Here is an 11,240-nt window from a genome sequence, read left to right on the forward strand (position 1 = left end):
TCACATTTTGTTATATAGTTACTTTTTTTGGTTTGTTTTTTTATATCTTGATATCTCATAGAATCATTAGTTTCCAATTGTTCCATTCTATTTTTAAGGAATTGTTTTCTTCAGTGACCCTTTGTACTTCCTTTTCCATTTGGCTCATTTTGTTTTTAGGAAGTTGTTTTTCTTGGTAAATTTTTATATATCTTTTCCCATGCTATTGATTCTTTAATCATGATTTTCTTTCATTACTCTCATTTCTTTTCCTAATGTTTCTTCTATTTCTCTAATTTGCTTTTTCAAATCCTTTTAAAGCTCTTCCAGGAATTCTTTTTGGGCCTGAGGTCAAAATTAGTTCCCCTCCCCCAAATTCACTTGTAGGTATTTTGGCATTTGTCTTCCTCTAAGTTTATTCTTTGATCCTCCCTATCATCATAGTAACTCTCTATAGTCAAGCTTTTTTCTTGTTTTCTTACTCATTTTAATGCCTTTTTGTGATTTGGTTGAGGGTTGGGGTGCCCTGATGCTGGTTTGTTATGGAAACAGAGTCACTTTGCCTCTAGGGTCCACAGCCAGGATCTCACTATAGTTGCTCAGGGCGGGGCATCACTACTGGTCAGCAGTGGGGTCAAGGCCTCACAGGTAGCCTGTACCAGGTGGTGTGGTGGCTGGTGTATGGCCTTACTATGCTGATCTAAACTGTTCTTCTGCCCAAGGGGTCATAGGCTTGCAGGATGGTAGGGCCTCACTGGTGTATTGCCTGAGGCCTGGAGCCCCACTGAAGGTGCTCTACTCTGAACCCTGTTGCATCCACTGCCCAGACCCTACTGCTACCACCTTTGGGTCTCTGCCACCATCTGCTGACACCATGGCTACTGCTGCTGCTGTCTCAGGCCACTGCCTCAGGCCCCTGCCACCACCTCTGCCTTTGGTTGCTGCCCCACCCTGGGCTGATATCACTGGCTCAACTACTGTTCCCAAGGCTGCTGCTGCTACATCAGCACCTGTACCTCATACTATTCCTATCCAGGTAAGAAAGACCTTTCCTGTTGGGCCATTAAGCTTCTTTCTGTTCCTAAAACAATTCAGAGGTGTTATCTAGTTTGGAGGGGACATTTGTGAGGCTTTAAAGGGTTCCTTCCTCTCGTCTAACATCTTGGCATTGGAATTCTCTTATTAATTTTTTAAAAAATTGTTGCTCTTTGAGGAATCTTTTTTGGGCCTGAGACCAATTCACTTTTTTTTTTGAGGCTTTGGATGTTGCAGCTTTGATTTTGTCTTCTTCTGGGTTTGTGTTTTGATTATCCCTGTTACCATAATAACATTCTGTGGTCAGGGACTTTTTTGTAGTTTGCTCAATTTTTAGCCTATTCTTGACTTTTACTTTCTATTGAAGTTGGGCTTTTCTTCCAGGTATGAGGGTATTGTCTCAAGCTTCAGATTTTTTGTGAAGCTCTTTTCAGAGATAGTTCTAGGATCTGTGATTCAGTTCTTCCAAAGTGGTATGATCTAAGGAGAGATGTGTTTACTACTCTCATGGGCTGTTCTCTAGTCTAAGTGTGACCACAAGCACTCTTTTCCACCCTGGAACTCTGGCCAGGGTTCCCTTCCCCTGTGGGAACAAGCTCTTATGTGCTAGTGCTTCTCCTCAACCTAGGACTGCAACCCAAGTCTGTGACCTGGATCCATATATGGGCAAAACAACATAGTACTGCCCCCAGTGACAGCAAAAAGCCCCTTGTAATGTCCTTCTGACCAGTTGTCCAGTTCCCTTACTATCTGTGGGTTGAAAGCTCTAGAAGCTTCCACTGATAATTCAGTCACGCCTAGGCCTACTGTTGGCTTGTTGAGGTATAGCCTGCTTCTGTCTTCCTAGAGGATTGCCTTGCTGGGCTGGGCTTAACTCTCTCCCTGATGTGACAGATCTTTTCTTTCAACCTTCTAAGTTGTCTTGGGCTGGAAAATTGTCTCATTCCATCCTTTTATGGGTTTTGTTGTTCCAAAAATTGTTTTAAGGAATTATTTTAAATTGTTTGAAGGGGAATTTGGGAGAGCACAGGCTAGTCATGGCCTTTTCTTCAACATCTTGCCTCCACCCCTCACTTAATTTTCTTTATAATTCTGTTTTCTATACGGCTCATTTCTTTTCTAATTTTCCCCTAATGCTCTAATTTACTTTCTTTCGCTCCCTAATTTCATTTATAAATTAATTTTTTAGTTTTTTAAAATTCTTATTTCATTTCTTCACCTTGTGATCATGCTGTGTTTTTCATTGAGGCTTTGGAATCATTCTCTTCTTCTGCATTTGTGTTTTGACTACCTTTTCACCAAAGTAGCTCTTTATGGTGGAATTAATTTTTAATTCTCATTCTTCCAGCTCAATCTCACCCAAGCAGTTATGTTTTATATTTTCCAGGGAGGCAAACTGGAAATCAACATTGAGGAACTGGCTTCACCCAAATGACATTTTCTGACACCTCTCTCCCCACTGAAGAGTTCTCTTATCATAGGTCTCTTTCCCTAGAAGTTCTGTAATCATATCTAAGTCCACTTGACTCTATCAGTCGTACAATGTTCCTTTTGTATAGTAAACTGCATGCAAAACATCTTATGCTTATTTGGAAACCCATATAAATCTTATTATCTTGTTCCTTGTCAGACACAGTTCCAACCCCAAACCCTAGGTTTGTCCTTTCTAGTCAGAGATCAGGTTTACTTTTGATGGTAGCTAGCTAATATGTAGGTTACCTAAAGCAAAAGGGACATTGATACTATTCTAATATGAAAGCTAAAACAGTTGATTAATGGGAAAGGTCATATTTGAAGATTTAATGTTTTGATAGGCATTGGTTTGGTGGCATTCTATGTGCCAGGAACTGTGGTTAGGTGTCAAGAATACAACACTTAAAGTTTGGTGGAGGAGAGGCTGTGACTACCCCCAAGCTCCAGATAAACCCATCCACTCACTCCCAAATAATGCCATAAAAAACCAGAGCAGACTAATGCACATAAGAACAGAGTGAGATGATTTTTCAGCAAAAGATAGCAATTAGCATCACCTGTTGACCCAGCTGAGCAACTCAGTGTGCTGTCCATACCCAGCCAGGAACAGCAGTGCTTCCAGCACCTCAGTGTCTTAGTGCCAGTGGCTTTTTCTGAGACTCAGCTCATGGACTAGTAAGGGGGGGGTTCAGCAGTAGGCTAGGGTGAAGTGGCTGCAAGCTCTGCTGGAGTTGGGTCAAAGCACCCTGGTTCTGAACCAGTAGGCTGAATAAAGTGGTGGTGGGCCCAGTGGGGGAAGGGCACAGGCATACCAAGATTCTGACCATAGAGAATCGAGATCTCAATCAGACTTCTGTTTCCAGGTCAAAGGAGAAAGTGGCTGTGGTTACTCACCAGGCCAGGCAAGTTGAGAAGAAGCCTAATCACACCCCCTCGACCATGCTGTACCTCAGGACTGTCTGTCCTGGAAGCAGCACTACAGTTTTAAGAAGGAGTTAAAAGCCAAGAAATAGGGCAGCCAAGATGAGGCAGGCAGAGAAAGCAGCAGGGGATCATCAAAAATTTCTTTGGGGGAAAGGTAGACCAGAATGCACCCTCAGAAGAGATAATAAGAAAGTCAAAGCTCCAACATCCAAAGCTTCCAAGAAAATATGAATTGGCCTCAGCCCATGGAAGCTCTCAACGGGGACTTTGAAGAGAAAGTAGGAGAGATAGAAGGAAGATTTAGAGAAATGGAGGAAAGAATGGAAAGAGAAATGAGAAAAATGCAGGAAAGCCATGAGAAAAAAGTCAACCGTTTGAAAAGCCAAATGGGAAAGGAGATAGAAAAACTCTCTCAAGAAAATAATTGCCTAAGAATTAGGATTGAACAAATGGAAGCTAGTGACTTTATGAGAAAGCAAGACACAGCAAAGCAAATCCAATTGAATAAAATAAACAGAGGGCAATATAAAATATCTCCTTGGAAAAACAGCTGACCTTGAAAATAGATCTAGAAGAGATAATTTGAAAATCATTGAACTATCTGAAAACCATGGCCAAAATAAGAGTTTAGATATCATCTTCCAAGAGATTGTCAGGGAAAATTGCCCTGATATTATAGAAGCAGAAGGTAAAATAGAAATTAAGCAAATACACTGATCACCTCCTGAAAGAGATCCCAAAAGGAAAACCTCCAGGAATATTATAGCCAAATTTCAGAGTTCCCAGGTCTGGGATAAAATAATGCAAGCAGCTGGAAAAAAGGAATTCAAATACTGTGGAGCTACAGTAAGGATAAAACAAGCTCTAGCAGCATCTACAGTAAAGAACTGGAGGGCACAGAATATGATATTCCAGAGGGCAAAGGAACTGTGACTACAGCCAAGAATTACATACCCAGCAAAACTGGGTATAATCTTTCAGGGAAAAATGGGACTTCAATGAAAAAGAAGACTTTCAGGCATTTGTGAAGAAAAGACCTGAACTGAATAGAAAATTTGATGTTCAAATACAAGACCCTAGAGAAGCATAAAAAGGTAAACAGGACAAAGAAATCATGAGGGATATTAAAATATTAAACTGTTTGTATTCCTACATGGGAAGAAAATACTCCTAACTCAAAAGATCTTTCTCAGTATTAGGGCAGCTGAAGGGACGGCACAGGTATGAATTGAATATGAAGGGATGATATCTGTAAAGCATTTATTTTTTGTTTATCCTTATTTTTTGTGGAGTAGGCAGGTTTGTGGTGGCTTTTGTCTGGGGCCTCCTGGGTCCAGGGCTGGTGCTTTGTCCACTGTGTCACCTAGCTGATTCATGATGATATCTTCAAAATAAAGTTAAGGGGTAAGAGGAATGCACTGGAAGAAAGGGAGAGGGAGAGGTAGATTGGGGGAAAATAGTTCACATAAAAGAAATAATAAAAAGCTTATGGAGTAGAGGGGAAGATGGGGAAGGAGCTGGGGAGTAAGTGAACCTAACTTTCATCAGAATTGGCTCAAATAGGGAATAACGTACACTCTCAGGAGGGGATAGTAATATGTCTTGCCTTATGGGAAAGTGGGAGGGGAAGGGGATAAGGCAGGAAAAGGCAATGGAAGGAAGAGCAGATTTGGGGAGGGGGCAGTAAAAAGCAGAACACTTTCTAGGAGGGAAAGGGTGAAGGAAGATAGATAATAGAGTAAATATCAAGGGGGAGGGATTAAGATGGAAGGTAATACAGTTAACAATAGTAACTGTGAAAGAAATGATGGGCAGGATGCTATTAGAAGGACATATGAAAAATGCAAACCATCAACAAAGATAGAACTGATGGTATTTGAATACAGATTGAAGTATAATTTTATTTGCTAGCTCCTCTTTCTAAAGGTATTTTGTCTATTTTCTTTCACAATCTGACTAATGAGTAGAGCTGTCCATAATTGCCCATGTATGAATATGTTGAATTGCTGGATTTCATAGGAAAGGATGAGGAGTAAGGGAAGAAGAAAATTTAGTAGAGCCAAGATGGCAGAGGAAAGACACTAAGCATGCAGAGCTCTTCAAACAATCACCCAAAAAATAGCAATAAAAGATCCCTTGGAGCAGAAAAACACAAAAATGTGGGCAGAGAGTATTCTCCAGCTATAGATAGATTTCAGGGAGCCATGCTGGGCCATCCATATAGTCTAAGCCTGCAATTGAGCTGACCCACCAGACATGCTGCCTGAGGAATTTGCCCCAGAGCCTCTGAATTTGCTGCAGTACCAGCATCTTCTGCAACTGAGCAATGTGGTCATGGTGAGAGGGCTGAGGGCTGGCCAGGGGATAGGGGGGTAAGTACAGGGGTACCAGTGGGACCTAGGGAGGAATTCAACTGTCCCAGCCCAGCAGGGAACCAGGAAGAAATCCTGAGCAGCGGGAGGCCCAGGTGGGGGAGTGGTGCAGGCTCATGGAAGCTAAGAACCACACCACAGAAAGCTTTGCTGGTTTGTTGTATAGTAATTAGGCTTGAGGTTATCTCCAGACCAGAGAATAGGCCAGGTGAGAGTAAAACCTGTCCTTCCTCAAACCAAAACACCTGGGACCCTCTGAAGCTGGGAACAGGAGTGGAGCAAAGAAGCAGCCCCCCTCTCCCCCCAATGAAGAATTTAAAATCAAGTAAAAGATGAATAAGCAAAGAAAGTTCAGAAATACAGAAAGCTTCATCAGCGACAAGGAAGATCAAGGTGCAGCCTTAGATGAGGAAATCAACCACAGGGTCCCTACATCCAAAGCTCCTAAGAAAAATATGTACTGGGCCCAGGCCATGGAAACTCTCAAAATGGACTTTGAAGAGAAAGTAGGAGAGATAGAAAGAAGATGCAGAGAGAGAGAGGGAAAAGAATGGAAAGAGAAATGAGAGCAATGCAGCAGTCATGAGAAAAAAGTCCACAGCTTGAAAAGCCAAATAGAAATGGAGATTAAAAAACTGTCTAATGAAAATAATTGCCTAAGAATTAGGATTGAACAAATGGAAGCTGGTGACCTTGTGAGAAACCAAGACATGGTAAAGCAAATCCAATTGAATGAAAAAATAGAGGGAAATATGAAATATCTCCTTGGAAAAACAGCTGACCTAGAAAATAAATCCAGGAGGGATAATTTGAAAATCATTGGGCTACCTGAAAACCATGACCAAAACAAAAGCTTAGACACTATCCTCCAAGAGATTGTGAGGGAAAATTGCCCTGATATTCTAGAAGCGATAAGCTAAAATAGAAATTGAAAGAATCCACCGATCACCTCCTGAAAGAGATCCCAAAAGGAAAACCTCCAGGAATATTATAGCCAAATTCCAGAACTCCCAGGTCAGGGAGAAAATATTGTAAGCAGGTAGAAAAAAGGAATTCAAATACTGTGAAGCTACAATAAGGACAAAACAAGCTCTAGCAGCATCTATATTAAAGGACTGTAAGGCATGGAATATGATATTCCAGAGGGCAAAGGGACTGGGATTAGAGCCAAGAATCATGTACCCAGCAAAACGTATTATAATCTTTCAGAGGAAAAAATGGGATTTCAATGAAAAAGAGAACTTTTAGGCATTTTTGATGAAAAGACCTGAACTGAATAGAAAATTTGACTTTCAAATACAAGACCCTGGAGAATCATAAAAAGGTAAACAGGAAAAAGAAATCATGAGGGACATTAAAATGTTAAGCTGTTGGGGAGGCTAGGTGGTGCAGTGGATAAAACACCAGCCCTGGAGTCAGGAGTACCTGAGTTCAAATCCGGCCTCAGACACTTAACACTCACTAGCTGTGTGACCCTGGGCAAGTCACTTAACCCCAATTGCCTCACTAAAAAAAAATGTTAAGCTGTTTACAGTCATACATGAGAACATAATACTTCCAACTAATAATACCTTTTTCCACAAGGAATACACAGAGGGCACAGGTGTGAACTGAATATGAAGGGATGGTATTTGTAAAGCATTTATTTTTTGTGTATCCTTGTTCTTTGTGGAGCAAACAAGGTGGGTTGTCTGGTGTCTGGGGCCAGATCTGGGCTCTGGGCCTCCTGGGCCCAGGGCTGGTGCTTTGTCCACTGTGCCACTGAGTTAACCCGTGATGACATCTTTAAAATAGGGATGAGGGGTAGAAGGAATAGAATGGGGGAGTGGGAGGGGAGAAATGGAATGGGGAGAGGTAGCTCACATGAAGAAAACAAGAAAAAAGCTTATGGAGGGGAGGGGAAGAAGGGGAAGGAATTGGGTAGTAAGTGAACCTTAATATCATCAGAATTGACTCAAAGAAGGACTAACATACATACTCAAGCGGGTATAGTAATATATTTTTGCCCTTAGGGAAAAGTGGGAGGAAAGGAGATGGGCAGGAGAGGGGAAGGAAGGGAGGGAATTTTGGGGGAGGGAGCTGTAAAAACCAAAACACTTCTGAGGAAAGTGAAGATGTTTGGTATAACACCACATGTATGACATATAATGAATTGCTTGATTTTATAGGGAGGGCTGAGGAGGGAGGGAGGAAGAAAAATCTAGAAAACAGAATTAGCTCAAAGGCCTTAACCCCATCAGAGTGGGCTCAAGGAGGGAATAACACACACACACACCCAATAGGGAAGAGTAATCTATTTAACCCTACAGGAAATTAGGAGGGGAAGAGGATAAGGAGGGAAGGGTGAATGAAGGGAGGGTAGAGTGGGGGAGGGGGCAGTCAGTAGCAAAACACTTTTGAGGAGGATTAGAGAAAAATAAAATAGACAATAGAATAAATATCATTGGAAGGGAATGGGATGGAGGGAACTAGTTATGATGATTGACTACAATGGCAAAACGTATGGTACCTACTTTGCTGGGCAATTGTGAAAAAAATTCTTTGTCAAGTTTAAGGTACTCTATAAAAATTATGATGAATAGGATGCTATCAGAAAACCCTGGAAAGACCCACATGAACTGATGCAGAGAGAAATGTACTGTATGCAAAATAATAGCTTTAATGTAAGAAGATCTGCTGGGAAGCATGTGGTTATTTTCAGCAAGGCAATGACCCAATCTAACTCTGAAGAACTTAGAAAAATTGCAGTCCAACCACAGAGAAAGAACTGATGGTATATGAAAACAGACTGAAACACATTTTTTTTTGACAAATCCTTAATCTGAAGTTTTGTTTTTATCTGTTTTCTCTCACAACCTAGATAATGTAGAATTGTTTTCCATGACTACTCATGTATAATTTATATTAAATTGTTTGAGTTCTTGGGGGGGGGGTGGGAGGGGAGGGAGGAAGAGAAGATGGAACACAACGTTTTTTTAAAAAAATTGATGTCAAAATTTGCTTTTACATGTAATTTGGAAAATAAAAGTCTAAAAAACAAAACAAAAACAAAAACAAAGCAAACAAAAAACAAAACAAAAAAAAAAGGAAAAAATGAAAAGTAATGATGAGCAAGAGGAATTCAGAGAAACCTGGAAGGACTTACATGAACTTATGCTGACTGAGAGCAGAACCAGGAGAACAATTTATACAGTAACAGCAACATTGTGTGATGAACAATGTTGATAGACTTGGCTCTTTTTTAGCAATGCAATGGCCCAAAACAATTTCAAAGAACTTCATAACAGAAAATGTTCTCAACATCCAGAAAAAAGAACTGTGGTTTATGAATGCAGATTGGATCATACAGTTTCTACTTTTGGGCTGTTTTTTTTCTTCTTTTTTGAGGTTTTTTCCCTTATGCTCTGACTCTTCTGTCACAATATGACTAATGCAGAAATTAAAAAAAATATTTGAACACATAAATCAAAGCAGCTACACCCTTAAAAGCACTTCAGTTTTACCAGGAGAAAAATAAAGCATTAACCAAATAAGTAAATATATAAAGTTCATACAAAAAAAGACAGTTTCATGTGTGGAAAAGGTACTGGCCCTTGAATTTAAAGGATCTGGGTTTGAAGTATACCCGTGACACTTAATAGATGTGTGACCCTTGTCAAATAATTTTTTAAAATTATATTTATTGTATTCTGAATCAAGAAATTAAACAATCATTTCCATAACATAGTAGAATAGAAAAAAATGACTGCACATAAAATTGAAAATCTATTATGTCCAACTTCCTATTCCTTTTAAAATATATAATAAAGGGGCAGCTAGGTGGCACAGTGGATCGAGCACCAGCCCTGGATTTAGGAGGACTTGAGTTCAAATCCAGCCTCAGACACTTGACACTTACTAGATGTGTGACCCTGGGCAAGTCACTTAGCCCCAATTGCCTCACCAAAATAATAATAATAAAATAAAATATATAATAAAGTTATCATGTAACTTTTTTCCTTCTTATCCTTACCTGAGCCATAGAGATGGTTACCATTAGATACAAATGTGCATATGTGTGTGTGTATAAAATCATTCTATATATACTTCTATTTATCAGGTCTTTCTCTGGATGCAGATAACATCTTTCTTCATAGGTCCTTTGTAGCAAATTTGGGTTTTTATAATAATCAAAATGACAGTTGGTCAAAGTTGTTTTAAAAACAATATTGCTGTTTCAATATTCTCTTTGTTCTGTTCATTTCACTCTTCATTACTTTGTCTATGTTTTTTTCTAAATGGAAATTGTGGGAATGCCCATTACTTTGGAAATGGCTGAATAAATTGAGGTATATGATTATGATGGCAAATAACTTTTTTGAGTCTTAATTTCCTCATCTGTAAAATGGACATAATAATATTACCTAACTTACAGGATTGCTGTGAGGATCAGATGTGCCAAAGTATCTAAAGTATTTTGTAAACCTTCAAATGATATATGTTATTATTATTTTTAAATGATATTTTTTCTCAGCAATTATATGCTTGTTATCACTTGTTATTTTTTTTAAAGTTTGAGTACCAAATTCTATCCCTTTCTTCCTTCATGAGACAGTAATATTTGGGACTAACTGCCTCAGTTTACCCAAATAACTCAAGGAGACCACCAAGTCAAGCAGAGACAGATTTATTAAATCCTCATGAGGATGGGCAAAACCCAATTACACATTGAAGTCTTGCAAAGATAGGCCCAATCTTCTAGGTTTTTATAGTAATCTTGAAAAGGCCTGTCCCCACATACACCTAGGGTGGATAAGCTCAAAATCTAACATCCAATCCTGTCTCACCCAAGGTGCGTGCCCAACTCGTGATTCATGTATGGAGACATGTCCAAGAACAAAGGGGAGAAGGGGAAAGGGTACAAGTCTGAGGAATGTCAAAGAAAGAGGGAGGCAGAAATCACTCCCTTATCTGACTGCAATTAATCCATGACAGGGACTGGGGTTCTGACATGTGAGAGGGGAGTTTTTTATTACAGGCCATAAACTAAGGTGTAGCTGGCATGTGGGAACTAAGCAGCAGTAAAGTAAATAGTGCTAATTGGTAGAACTGTGAAAAGTAATAAAACTTACTGGGGGACTGGATATCTCCCAGACCCCATCCCCAAAGTTTACAGAACTGTCCCAAGTCCATTATCTCAACAATAAAACTTAAAGGAGACAGTGAGAATTTGACAAGCAATTAACTTTTAGACAAAGCGAGGGTCTAGCTATTCGGGGGCAGGTGGGGGGGAGGGCTAGGTATCTTTCATACTCCATCCTCAGAGTTTAATCTGACTCAAATCCATAATTGTCCCACACAGTAAGAATCTGACATAGGTCATACATGAGCAATCATGTAAAATGTTTCCATATTAGTCATTTTGTGTAAGATGACTTGAATAAGAAAGCAAGAAAGAAAGGAAGAAAAAAGAAAGAA

The sequence above is a fragment of the Dromiciops gliroides genome, chromosome 5 (assembly GCF_019393635.1).
Source record: "Dromiciops gliroides isolate mDroGli1 chromosome 5, mDroGli1.pri, whole genome shotgun sequence".
Taxonomy (NCBI): domain Eukaryota; kingdom Metazoa; phylum Chordata; class Mammalia; order Microbiotheria; family Microbiotheriidae; genus Dromiciops; species Dromiciops gliroides.